Consider the following 15,069-nt stretch of genomic DNA (forward strand, 5'->3'; position numbering starts at 1 on the left):
ATTTAGCTAGATCGAATGTGCACACAAAATAAGTGTCCGTGTTTGATGCCTCCTCCAAAAGCTAAACCTGGAATTTAGCACGCGGCCCTGCAATTCACTCCTAAATACATACCCAAGAGAATCAAAAACAGGTATTCAAACAAGTACGTGGATTTGCATGTTCATAACAGGATTATTCACAATAGCCAAAAGGTGTGGACAGCCCAAGTGTTCATCAGTAGATGAATGGGTCAACAAATGTGGTATATGCAAGCCACGGAATACTATACAGCCATAATAAGGAGCAAGGTAGCGATACACGCTACAGCACAGACGAGCCTCCAGAACATTCTGGTAAGAAGTCAGACACAAAAGGTTATATATTGTGGGATTTTATTTATTTAAATTAAAAAGAAATTTTTAACATGTATTCATTTTTGAGAGCTAGAGACAGAGCATGAGTGGGGGAGGGGCAGAGAGAGAGGGAGACACAGAATCTGAAGCAGGCTCCAGGCTCCGAGCTGTCAGCACCGAGCCCGACGGGGGGCTTGAACTCATGAACTGTCGGATCATGACCTGAGTCAGTCGGACACTTAACCGACTGAGCCACCCAGGTGCCCCCTGTATTGTTTTATTTAAATGAAATATTTAGAATAAACAAATCCATAGAGACCAAATACAGATTTGTGGTTGCCATGGACTGGGGGGAAGGGGGAATGAGGAGAAATTGCTTAATGGGTAGGAGGTTTTATTTTGGGCAGATGGAAATATTTTGCAACCAAATAGAGGTGGTGTTGCCCAACAATGTGAACGTACTAAGTTTCACTGAAGTACTCACTTAAAATGGTTAATTTTATGTTATGTGAAGTTCACCTCATTAAATCAAGAAATAGCCATATATATGTATTATGTGGAAATGAGGACATAAGTAAATGCCAGATCAAACAGCTGAGAAATTCAAAAGCATTTGTCTCCAGGACAGAAGAATGGAGGTTTGGGGAGGGGTAGGATAGGGTCAGAGTATTTTTGTTTTTAAATTTTGCAATAACATTTAACCTATTTAACCTATGTGCGTGCAACTTGATAAACTTAAAAATTTGAAGAAGTGTTGCTCACTAAGATTTTATAATACTAGACAGTGATCAATAATGAAATATCTAAATTCTGCAGAAGCATTGAGTAAAGAAACCAATTAGAATAGTGAGGGTTGTTTTTAAAAATGTCTTTGTGGAAATGAACAATGAGCTGGATTTTGAGGTTGAGTTGAGTAGCTTGATGAAATGAATTTCCAAGGGACCAGAAGGAGGTGGAACATGCAGAGGGACCCTGGGCTGAAGTAAGTATTGTGGCGTCACAGAAAGGACTTTCTGAAAGATGAAAGTAAAGATAACAGGGATCCCCAAACCGGTTACCTCCTTTCCATTTGGTTTTTTACCTGCACTAAACACTTCCCTTTGCCTTCAATTTTCCATTTGGTTAAACAAGAAAAGATACTGGAATCTCACAGCTACATCTTGGAAATGCTGTTAGAATGCTCTGTTCTTAGGAACAGGAAAACCTGTCCTAAATTTCATAGATAAAAATTCAGTGTAAATACATTAACCACTTTAAGCCTAGAATTATTACACTAACATTCACAGGTCACCCACATAGAAATGGCTCATGTCCTGTAAGGGATGAAAAACCCGTGGGTCTAGGTTTTGCTTCGAAAATTAAAATGAAAAGGTATGAATTCCACCGAATTCCTTTTTAACTTATCAAAGACCCTAAGAATATTTTTGGATTCGGGGCATTAATAATAGCTTCTTCTAGCACCCAATTTTGTATAGGCTTTTGTTGTCTTTAAGTCCTGGTTTTTAAGGCCCATTAAAAAATCATTTTTAGAATGAAATATGTGAGAACTTCATAAAACATCTGGGAAATTAGCCAGTTTCCCTTGAAAAGTCAGATAGAACTTCCAAATTGCCATCGGAATCCACTCCTTCATCCCAGCCTTACCACTTCTGCCCAGAAAGTGCAACCACTAGACAAATTGGAAAGTGGGTTAGGGCTTCCTGTTCTCAGTATTATTTTAATTTAATGTCTTAGAGTTGTCACCTTTCACCCACCCGGCTCTGAAAGGCCCTGCACACTGCACAGCGTGTGGGTAAAATAATAGGTAAAGCATTATCATCCGTTGGAGTCAGGGTCACTATTATAAATAACATCCTTTATTCCTTAAAAACACACACACACACATGATGAAATCCTGCTATTGCTTTCACTGCTGGAATGTGCTATTCCTTTTCAGTGCTTATAAAAGTATAAGTAAGTCAATAATCCCTATTCTTGGTTACCTAAACCCATCCAAACCAACAAAGGTAATTACAAATGTTCTCTGAGTATGTTTACCATTAGTATTAATAAGGTGTTAAAAATCCACCCCCCCCCCACATTTCCCTCATTTAGGAATCAGGGTGTTTGCCTTCTGAACAATGGAAGAAAGTAGTGTAAACCCACCTGTTCAGAGTTCAAAAAAAATCAACCCTAATGCCTAAAACACACACCATGAGTGCTTCTAATAAAAATTTTGAAATTTTGCCTTTGCATTAAATCAGGTTCTCAAGGTTTCTTTTATTATTCTTGTTTCTTTTCAGATTCCCTATTTTTTTTCTTTAAAAATACTTTGGGGGTGCATGAGTGGCTCAGTGGGTTAAGCATCTGACTTCGGCTCAGGTCATGATCTAGCAGTTTGTGAGTTCAAGCTTCGCATCAGGATCTGTGCTGACAGCTCAGAGCCTGGAGCCTGCTTCACATTCTGTGTCTCCCTCTCTCTCTGCCCCTCCCCTGCTTGCGCTCTGTCTCTCTCTTTCTCTCTCGAAAATAAAGATGAAAAAAATTAAAAATATATTTTTCCATTGAAATCCAAGCGTTCATTCACTGACACATGAATGGATAAATAAAATGTGTACACGCATACGCACACACACGCGCGCACACACACACACACAAAGAATATTATTCAGCCTTAAAAAGGAAGAGAATTCTGATAAATGCTAACAGGCATGAACCTTGGGACACTATACTAAATGAAAAACTCTAGTCACAAAAAAAATCAAATACTGTATGACTCCTCTTATATGAGGTACCTGGGATGGTCAGATTAATAGAGACAGAAGTAGAAAGGTGGTTGTCAGGGGCTGGGGGAGAGTGGGGAGTTAGTGTTTAGTAGGTATAGAGCATCAGTTTTGCAGGATGAAACGAGTTCTGGGAATAAATGGTGGGGATGATATCATAACAATGTGAAGGTCCTTAATGCTACTGAACAGTGCACTTAAAAAATGGTTAAGGGGCGCCTGGGTGGCGCAGTCGGTTAAGCGTCCGACTTCAGCCAGGTCACGATCTCGCGGTCCGTGAGTTCGAGCCCCGCGTCAGGCTCTGGGCTGATGGCTCGGAGCCTGGAGCCTGTTTCCGATTCTGTGTCTCCCTCTCTCTCTGCCCCTCCCCCGTTCATGCTCTTGTCTCTCTCTGTCCCAAAAATAAATAAAAAACGTTGAAAAAAAAAAATAAAAAAAAAATGGTTAAGATGTTAAAGTCTGTTGTGTATTTTACCACAATTAACATTGCATATATATGCATATATGCATACATGTATATACATGTATATATATGCATATATGCATACATATATATGCATATATACATATATATGTATATAATTATATATATAAATATTTTTAGCACTTTTTCATTAAATCTATTATTAGCTCTTAGATTAGGATAAATAAATACTCCTTGTCATGTTAAAAAACTTACTAGTATTTTTAAATTATCTTAAAATTAAAATAATTCTGGATAAAAATATTTTCTGAATGTATCTAGCTTCTTAAATATAGTCTCTTTATATAGTTTTGATTTCTGGGATGTGCCAGCCTTTGAAGGGACAGACTGCATGTGATGCGATAGGCTTTCGCTCTGTTTTCTCCTTAACTTCTCACAATCATCAACGAGGAAGCTTTTATCCACGAGGAAGCTGAAGCTCAGAGATGTTAAGTATCTTACTCTAAGTCACTCAGGGCTGAAGCCAGATCTTGAGCTTAGTCTGTGTTAACAGGAAGCTTTGGACTGCATGGGCTGCCAACCCCAGTTGAAAAAGGCTTCAACAAGTAGATAATATTGCTCGTATATTACAGCTCCTGATGGGTGGCTTTCAGGTCCTGTATCTCGGGTCGAGCTGCTCCTCTGTTCCTCATTTAATTCGACCCTACCCAGTGTGTTGGCACCATACGCAGTCTGTGGCAAAAGGCCGAAGGAATTCTTGGGGGTCATCCCGCAGACTTCATCACACAACGCATTGGCCAGGATTGGTCCACATGCCCAGTTTTAGACCAGTCACTGGCCATCAGAGAGGGGTGAACTTAAGTTATAATTTGGGGTCCAATGGATACTGAGGAGTGCACCACCAGGTCCATCTCAACCTGCCTGATTCTCATGGACCATGCCACTTTCTTAGGGCTCTTGATGTGTCTGCTGTGAAGGCCCTACACTTTTATACTTTGTCATGATTGTATCGGTTGATTGGCTTCTCACTCTTGCTGTCTCGCTTCCAGTTTATGTTAGTGCACTTGTTCCCAGCTGTATTCCCATTCCTCCTTTGATTATTTAGCTACATGCTTATTAGCTGCTGTGTCCTGGGAAAGTGAAAGAAATGCCACCTTACCAGGGATTTTTATACAAATTAAAAATAGACAAATAGTAATGGCACATTGGTCTCTTCTAAGGCAAAAATGTGTGAGCTTTAATGTATGTAACTGGCGTCATCTCCTTTTGATGTTCACATTCCTTTTTGCACATTTCCTGCTGTTTCATGAGTTTCTCAGTAGTTGAGACTGTCTCATGGGTAACTTCTAATTGTGAATACCGGAAGTTATACAATAGGGAATATAATACTTGTACTGTTTTTATTTTTAAATATTTAGTTTTGAGAGAAAGAGAGAGAGAGACCAACTGAGACAGAGCACAAGTGGAGGAGGGACAGAGAGGGAAGGAGACACAGGATCCTAAGCAGGCTCCGGGCTCTGAGCTGTCAGCACAGAGCCTGATGCAGGGCTCGAACCCACAAACTGTGAGATCATGACCTGAGCCAAAGTCAGATGCTTAACCAACTGAGCTACCCAGGTGCCCCAATACATGTACATTTTTTGCACGGATTTAGTATAATTAGAATTTTTAGCATTCTTAAGATGTTGGCCAAGATTTTTTTTTTTTCAGTGTTACTAGATTTATCAATAGCGGAAGATAAGGTTGAAACGTGGGCAAGAAGCTGATTGTGGAAGATTTTGATTGCCATGCTGGGTAACTTAGCAGATTTTTTTCAAATTTTACCCTAAGTAAGTATCCCTAAAGGAGGAAGATAATGAAGACATAATCCCAAACTTGCTGGTTAGCCCTAAATGGTTTAAAAAAAATCAAAATTTATTTAAGCCCTTGTGTTGCAACTTAAAACTTCATGTGAGTTTGTATTCCTCTCCATAATATGTGTGTAATTATTTTAATATGCCTTATGCTTTGGTTACTTGTCATTAAGTTAATTTATGCACCAGGAAGTCATGGCATGTTTATCTGACAACTTTGCCTCCAGACTGTCCCACACCCAGGAGGACTTGCACATCTGGTCATGACCTTGGTGTGGGTGGGAGTTGAAGCCCTCCAAGCCCATTCTTCTAGCTTCTTGAAGCTATTGTGTGTGCCTCAGTTTTACACAGTGGGATTCCCTCCTACACCCCAGATTTTGCACCACCCTTTCTCACAAAGTGCTTGCCTCCAGCCTGCTGACCTCCCCAATCTTCCTTTGCCTCTTATGTCTTCGACTATAACCACTTATATGTTTCTGGCGTTTTTCTACCCTTCTAAACCCTGGATTTGGAGTCTAGCTGCCTTGCTGTCCGCACCCTAACTCAGCCCATTCCATAGAGCAGAACTGAAAATTGAAGATTTTCATAAAATAGTGTGGCTGATTCAGAGTCTTTCTGTAAACTTGCCCTGAGAATCGTCTGTGAGAAGGGTTTAAGTGGGCAACTTCATTGTTAGGGACACCAGTTGAAAAGCACATAGAAAGCCTCTTCGGCAGGAAGGCTAACATGATTTGATGTTACTATGTGAGGACTCCAGAGAAACTGTGAACTAGGTCTTGAATCAGACTTGTTCCCTCTTTAGATTAAAGATGGTTATGTGGGCAAATGTTGATTCATGTGAAATGTTTAGGTATTTCCCTGTGTTTAACTTTATGATTGCAATCATGTGTGGGATCTATGAGAATAAGACATAATTAAATATAACACAGCATATGAACTATTTTCCCTCTTTCTTCCAAGTGGAGTCGAATTAAGAACACTGTAGTTAATGGAATAACTAATGTCCACCCCTGATTAGACTGCATTCTTTGGTTCAGAACAATAAATGTCATCTGCTTACATACCAGGCTTGTTTATTCATTGAACTTTTGACTTACGGAAACTAGCATTTTACTGTAATAAACACTTGGTTACATCTGTTACAAATTGAACACAATTGGTTATTCCAAGAATGGTGTTCCAACTCTAGACCCAAATTATAAGCAGCTGTATGCTAATAGATATGCACACCAACTTCCCACCTTTGTGTCCTGTTGTTTTAAAAATGTGCGTACCTCAAAAGTCAAGTTCAAATGGATGCGATTTCTCATTTGAAAAATATGTTTTAGGGGTTTGTGTTCTTTTCTTTGCTCACTCTAAAATTTGAATCATTCTGTGTGGAGAGAAAAAGGTGGTTGCAACTTTTGTCTTTGCGTTTTCCTTTTATAGGAATTCAAGGAAATATTTCCCCATTAATTTTATCCACCATTCCAACGAAATTATTTTTCTTTCTTTTTTTAACTCTTATGGGGTTTTAAATTAACTTTGTGAGGTTTATTTGTTTTATTTTTTTAAGTTTTTTGGTGTTTGCTTTTCTTTTTCTTTCTGTCTTTTTTTTTTTTTTTTTTTTTTTTGAGAAAGAGAGAGAGTGTGCAGGTGTGAGTTGGGGAGGGGCAGAGAGAGAGGGAGAGAAACAATCTTAAGCAGGCTCCCTGCCCAGTGCAGAGCCCAACTCGGGGGGTCTGTCTCAGGAACCGTGAGATCATTACCTGAGCCTAAATCAAGAGTCAGTTGCTTAACCCACTGAGCCACCCTGGCACCCCAATGTGCTTGCTTTCCTTTAGTACTAATTTGGATACTGTTCCTATGACTTTGGGGAAAGTAAAACTAATTTATTTGTAAATGGTTGCCTAATATTTAAGCATTAGTTTTTCATTTTCTTATAATTTTCTTACATTATTAAAGAAATATAAGAATATTTTCAGATGCTGAAATGTTTTAATATTTGACTTTTCAGTACCATCGTAGTATATGAAACTTCGGGGATTTTAAGTGTTCAGTAGAATTTTAACTATATAATAGCTGATAATTTAATGGGCAGTAATCTAGGTCTTCAGTAATTATGTTTTTGGTTTGTAGGTAAGATTGAATCTTTTTCCAAGTTTGTTTTCTGGTTGCATTTTGTCTTTGGTAAGTTGTTCTTTGTTTTTTTTATTTTTTAATTTTTTTTATATTTTAAAATTTACGTCCAAATTAGTTAGTATATAGTGATGTAAGTTGTTCTTTGTTACCTGACAACTTATCTACTGCATTTCTAATATTTTTCTTATAGATCTGTATATTACTTACTGCTCCTTACCATGTTAGTAAGTGTAAAATTTTTCTTTCAAATATATTTATCATGTAGCATTTGATACATACAAAGTATTGAAACACACAAGTAAGTTATAAAAATAAATCTCAGTTATTATATTACTACTGTAACTGGAACCATGCAATTTAACTACAACTCAGCTTAGCCAGAACATCAGCATTCAACTTAATGGAATCATACCCCCGTCAATCTACTTCCTCACTTTTCCTTCATTGGTAAGCACCAGTCTTTGAGGTTTATCATTCTCTTAGGAAGAAACAGAAAATCTTAACAGATTGATCACTAGTAATGAAATTGAATCAGTAATCAAAAAACTCCCAAAAAACAAAAGTCAAACACTAGATGGCTTCACAGGTGAATTCCACCAATCATTTAAAAAAGAGTTAATATGTATCCTTCTCAAACTTTTCCAAAAAATTAAAGAGGATGGAGTGCTTCCAAATTCATTCTAAGAGGCCGGTGCTACCCCGAGACCAAAACCAGACAAAGACACTACAGAAAAGAAATTATAGGCCAATATCATTGAGGAACATAGATACAAACATCATCAAAAAAATAGGAGCACTCTGAATTCAACAATACATTAAAAGGGATCATATGCCACAATCAAATGAAATTTATTCAGGGATTCAAGGATGCCTCAATATCCACAAATCAATTCATGTAATGCATCACATTAGCAAAATGAGGGATAAAATTATATGGTCATTTTATTTTATTTATTTTTGGTGGTATTTTTATTTAATTAATTTTTTTATAAAAATTTACATCCAAGTTAGTTAGCATATAGTGCAACAATGATTTCAGGAGTAGATTCCTTAATGCCCCTTACCCATTTAGCCCATCCCCCCTCCCACAACCCCTCCAGTAACCCTCTGTTTGTTCTCCATATCTAAGAATCTCTTATGTATTGTCCCCCTCCCTGCTTTTGTATGATTTTTGCTTCCTTTCCATTATGTTCATCTGTTTGGTATCTTAAAGTCCTCATATGAGTGAAGTCATATATTTGTCTTTCTCTGACTAATTTCACTTAGCATAATCTCTTCTAGTTCCATCCACATAGTTGCAAATGGCAAGATTTCTTTTTTTTTTTTTTTTTGATTGCCGAGTAATACTCCATTGTATATACATACCACATCTTCTTCATCCACTCGTCCATTGATGGGCATTTGGGTTCTTTCCATACTTTGGAAAGTATGGAAAGTATCCATATGGAAAATATGGAAGTATCCATATTATGGATAGTGCTGCTATAAACATTGGGGTTCGAAACAGAATACCTGTATCTTTTGGATAAATGCCTAGTAGTGCAATTCCTGGGCCATAGGGTAATTCTATTTTTAATTTTTTGAGGAACCTCCAGACTTTTCCAGAGTGGCTGCACCAGTTTGTGTACCCACCAGCAGTGCAAAAGAGATCCTCTTTCTCCGCATCTTCGCCAACATCTGTTGTTGCCTGAGTTGTTAATGTCTGCCATTCTGACAGGTGTGAGGTGGTAAAAATTATATGATCATTTTAATAGATGCAGAAAAAGCATTTGACAAAATTCAATATCAATTTATGATAGAAACTCAACAAAGTGGGTATAGATGGAACATACCTCACCCTAATAAAGACCACACATGACAAACTCACAGCTAACATCATACTCAAGGACGTAAAGCTGAAAGCTTTTCCTCTATGATCAGGAACAAGACAAGAATGCACATTCTTGCCACTTTTATTCAACAGGGTACTGGAAGTCCTAGCCACAGCAATCAGATAAGAAAAAGAAATAAATGGCACCCAAATCAGTGAGGAAAGAGTAAAACCATCAGTATTTGCAGATGGCATGATACTATATATAGAAAACTCTAAAGACTCCAGCAAAAGCTATCAGAACTAATAAATGAATTCAGTAAAGTTACAGGCTATAAAATAACTTACAGAAATCATTTGCATTTCTATACACTAATGAACCATCAGAAAGAGAACTAAAGAAAACAGTCCCATTTATAATAGCATCAAAAAGAATAAAAAACCTAGGGAATAAATTTAACCAAGGGGGTGAAAGACTTGTACTTTGAAGTTACTATTTTTTTAATGTTTTTTTATTTTTGAAAGAGTGCAAGCAGGGGAGGGGCAGACAGAGGGGGACAGAGGATCCGAAGCGGTCTCTGCACTGACAGGCTGACAGCAGCAAGCCGTATGTGGGGCTCGAACTCACAAACTGCGAGGTCATGACCTGAGCTGAAGTTGGATGCTCAACCGACTGAGCCCCCCAGGTGCCCCTGAAGTTATTTTTAAAGTTTGTCACATGTTTGGATTTTTTTTAGCGATGTTTTGTTTGCTTTTGCTTTTTTCTTTAAATTTTTAAAAATTACATCCCACTCTGTGCAGCTTCTGCAATATGGTATTTCTGTGAATTATCTGTGTTTGTTGCATTTAGATATAGTGTATCCATATTTATCCTGATACATTTTTAGTTGAGAGAGTACACTCCAATTTATTCATCTATTATCTTGCATTTGAGTTTTGTCCAGTTTGTTACTGTTATAAATAATACTGTTATGAATGTTATAAATAAGGATCTACTAATGTACATGTGCAAGAATTCTACAAAGTGTTCTTCTGAAAACAGAATTGGTGGGTTATGGTGTATGAAAAGCTTCAGTTTTAGTGTTAAGGCTGCATTGTTTTTGGAAGGAGTGGCATATGATTTTAACTTTCCCCAGTGATGTGTAAGAGTTCTTATTGGTCTGCATCCTTGCGTGTACTTTGTATTGTTAGACTTTTAATTTTTTATAAATGTATGGAAGTCAAATGGGACATTATTATGATTTTCTCAAAAAAAGTTGTTTAATGTTTATTTATTTACTTTTGAGAGAGAGAGAGACAGCACGATTTGGGGAGGGACAGAGAGAGAGAGAGAGAGAGAGAGAGAGAGACAGAATTCGAAGCAGCCTCCAGGTTCTGAGCTGTCAGCACAGAGCCTGATTCAGGGCTTGAACCCACAGACTGTGAGATCATGACCTGAGCCAAAGTTGAACACTTAACTGACTGATCCACCCAGGTGCCCCTACATCTTGATTTTAAAAGTACGTATTATTTAAAATTATGTATTTAAAATAATTTTATTTTATTTAAAATCACGTTTGATTACTAACAAGATTGAATGTCTTCTTATTAGTTTATTTGCCATTTGTGGTCCTTCTGTGAAATGCCTGTTGTGTCTTTTGCCTATTGTTCTACTGTATTATTTGCTTTATTCTCACTGGGTTCAAGGAGTTTTTAAAAATATATTATGAACCCTACTCCTCTAATGGTTGTATGTGTTGTATATAGTCTTCTTTCAGGTTTTGACTTGTCTTTTCACTTTATTTATAGCATTATTTTTTGAACAGCTTAACTGTGGGGGAGGGCACCTGAGTGGCTCAATCAGTTAAGCCTCCAACTGTGGCTCAGGTCTGATCTCACTGTTGGTGAGCTTGAGCCCTGCTTAGGGTAAACATGAGCCCCTCTTCTCTCTTCCTCTGTCCCTCCTGGGATTCTCTCTCTCTCTCTCTCAAAACAAACAAACAAACAAACAACAACAACAACAAACAAATGGAATTATACAGTATGCATTCAGTTTTGCCTGGCTGCATTCACTCAGTATAATTATTTTGGATTCATCCATATTGTTGCATATATAAGTAGTTCATTCATTTTTATTGCTAAGTAATATTCAATTATATGGATATATTACAATTTGTTTAGCCATTCACCTTTTGTTAGATATTTGCATTGTTTGTTTTTAGGCTATTGAAAACAAAGACATTCATAGAAGCCTTCGTATGAACATGTGTTTCTTTCTCTCTTGGCATACCTAGAAGTAGAATGGCTTGGGTGTATGATAGGTGTACATTTAAATTTTACGAGAGTGCCCAACTGTTTTCCAAAGTAGTTGTACCATTTTACACTCTAACTAGCAGTGTTTGAGGGTTTCTTCATGGTATCTTTTTGTGAACAGAAATTCTTAATTTTAAGTTAGTTGAATGCATTGACAATTTCTTTCATTACCTCTTTTTTCATGTTATTTAAGAAGTTCCTCCCTACTTGAGACCATAGTGATACTCTCCTTTATGTTAAAGTTTTTTAGGTTTTGACTGTTGAGTTCAAGTCTTTAATGGTATGATGTGGAATCCAATTTCATTTTTGCCAGATGGGCGACGAGTTGTCTTAGCACCATGTATCACACGTCTGTCCTTTCTCTTGTGGGCTTCCAACACCACCTCTGCCCTACATCACGTTTTCATATATGAGAGGCTCAGAGTGTCATCTCTGTTCTGTTTCATTTGTCTAAGTCAGTGCCACACCATGGTGATCAATCACTATAGTTTAAAAGAAATTTTTTTTGACATTTATTTATTTTTGAAAGAGAGAATGAGGGAGTGTGCACGAGGGAGCACACGCAAGAGGGTGCATAAGTGGGGGAGGGACAGAGAGAGGGAGACAGAGGATCCAAAGCAGGCTCCTCGCTGTGAGTCCAGAGCCTGAGGCAGACTCGAACCCATGAACGGTGAGATCATGTCCTGAGCAGAAATCAAGAGTTGGCCGCTTAACCGACTGAGCCACCCAAGTGCCCCAATCAATCACTATAGTTTTATTTTAAGTCCTAAGATCTGGTAGTGCAAATCCTTTCACCTTTTTTGTTTGCAAGGACTGTTCTTGAGTTTTGCTCTTCCATATATATTCTGGAATCAACTTTCCAAGTTCTATAAAAACAAAACAAAATAAAACAAAATTTCTGGGATTTTGATTGAATTGCATTTAATTCAAAGTTCAATTTGAGAAGAAATGAATCTTTAAAAAAATTAAGTATTCTGACCCAGGAACATGACATTTCTTTCTCTTTGAGTGTTTAGTGTCTTTCGGAAACATTTTACATTTTTTTCCATGGATGTTTTGCAGACATTTGTTAGGTTTATTCCAAGATTTTACATATTGAAGGTAGATAGTCTGTTTTAAATTCTACTAGTACATTGAAATTTTAAGAAGAATTAATTTCTTGCTTTACAAATTTCCCTCTGTCTCAGTGCACACACAGGTTTACACTTCTATGAATTTAATATGGAATTCAACACACAGAAAAACAAATCTTTTCGAACGACATGTCTTTTTTTTCAATAAATGTGTGTTTTGCATTCTGTTTCAGTTACTATAATGATCATAATTAAAATTATATTTGTTAGACTATATTATTTTTGTCACAACTATGAATAATATATTTATTGAATTATCTCTAGGCAGTTAACCAGTTTCAATGCCTACTGGTTAGTTATTTCCTGTTAAACGCCTTCAGTTTTTGAACTTACAGTTTCATTAACCTCCTGGTGAGTTGGAATATGTCATCAGTCAATTTTTGTAAGAAACTTATTGGGTGGTAAATTTATCAGCCTTTTTCATCCGCTGGCTGATATTTTTTTATAACATTCTTCATTTGCAGGTGTATTTAACATATGTTGCCCTAACATATGAATAGCACATACTATTTATAAAATTCTTGAATCATAAACTCTCTTCCTCCATGTGTTATAAACTGCCTTGTCATCTGGCATTTACAATTATGGAGGAGATATTGGAAAAGAAACTGTAGTTGGATTTTTTCCCTCAGTTTGGTTGGTTTTAGGACTCCTTAAAAAATTCTTTAAGTTTAAAATTTTTATGACGCTGTGTCATAATATTTATTTCTGCTTGTTAAGCTTTTCTGGAAGATGTTAAACTATCAATTTCTGATCTCAAGTTTGCTTTTTTAGGTCTGGAATATTTTATCCTTTCCAACCTCCTATTATCTCTTATTTTACTCTTCGGCTTTCTCTCCAAGACCTGTCCTTCAAGTACTCCATTCCCTTTGTGCGTATTTTTTTTTTTAACAACTTTATTCATTTGGCTCTTATTCTGGGGATGCTTCTCAAGTTTATTCCCTACAGTATGAATTGATTTTATGTATGCCTACTGATTTTGTTTCAGCCACTACATATTTCATTTTGCTACACTTGTGTCTTATTTCAAACAGTTCTTATTTAATCATTCTTTAATCATATTGGGCTCAGAAAGCAGATAGTGTTCAAAATGTTTTTCTGTTTATTAAAGTCTGCGTGAAAGGAACACAATACGGGATTTTTCTTTAAGCCATATACTTCGCTTTCTCTTTTCTTAGACAAGAGAAGTTTACAGATAGATAATGGATTAATTTAGCACGTATTTACTGAGCACTTGCTACATACCGGGCACAGTTCCAGACCCTGGGGATACAGCAGTGGACAAAATAGGCACACGCACACACAAATCCCTACACGCGTGGAGGCTGTCGTCCTCAGCGCAGACACGGGGAATAAGCAAACAAATAAAACACTTGTGCATCAGGTGGAGAAGTGATCTAGAGAAAAGTAAAATGAGGTGCACGGGGGTGCCTGTGGGCTGCTTTCACACTAGGAAGGTACCAGTATTTGGGGGAGAAGACTCCAGGTGCAAAAAACTGCTAGCCCAGGATCCTTCAGCAGGAGTATGCCCGGTGGATGTGAGGACTAACAAGGATGCCCAGGTGGTTTGAGTTTAGCCAGCGAGGGAGGGGCTGACCTCTAGGAAGTGACGTCGGGAGGCACCAAGGACCGGATCACGTAGGGCTTCTTGGCTTTGACTTGTTTCTTCATGACATGGGTATGCAGCAGGGGATTTGAGAACGGAGATGTGACATGACGTGATCTTAATTTTTTTTTTTTTTTTTTTTTTTTTAACAGCATCACTCTGACTTCTGGGTTGGAAATTGACGGCAGACGCCGGAAGACCAGCTGAGAGGCTGCTGCAGTGACCCAGGTAAGGGATGCTGGTGATCCGGGCCATGTGGTAGTGGTGGAGAAGTGCCAGCTTTAGATCTGTTTTTTATATATTTTGAAGCAGACGTAACATGATTGGCTGAAGCTTTGGATGTCAGGTGAAAGAAAGAAAGAATTAAGGATGAGTTCGAGGCTATTTGCCTGAGAACTGGCATAGAGTTGCTACCTCTGAGCAGGAGAAGACAGAGAGAGGAGAAGATTTGGGAAGAGGAGGGCTTCTGTTTTATATGTCATAGGTGTGAGAGGCCTCCTGGATATGTCAGCAGAGCCGATGTGTAGACAACTGGACACAGTAGTGTGAAGTTCAAGGGAGAGGTCAGGCTGGAGAAATGACTTGAGAGTTATCAGTGGATGAACGGTGTTTGAAACTGTGATTCCGGTGACACCAAAGGGAAAACTGTAGATAAATAAGCGTGCTGACATTTTCACCTGTTTCATTCACTTTTGAGTTTGACTTGTTGATCTTATTTCTGCAGTTGTCCTGGGG

At 37.7% G+C, this 15,069-nt stretch overlaps 1 pseudogene; it reads left to right on the forward strand.

Moving 5' to 3' along the window:
* Window positions 1-14,827, forward strand: part of LOC125919762 (uncharacterized) — an 81,034-nt pseudogene extending 66,207 nt beyond the window's left edge.
* The last annotated feature ends 242 nt before the right edge of the window (window positions 14,828-15,069 follow it).

This window comes from Panthera uncia, chromosome B4 (genome assembly GCF_023721935.1).
Source record: "Panthera uncia isolate 11264 chromosome B4, Puncia_PCG_1.0, whole genome shotgun sequence".
Taxonomy (NCBI): Eukaryota; Metazoa; Chordata; class Mammalia; order Carnivora; family Felidae; genus Panthera; species Panthera uncia.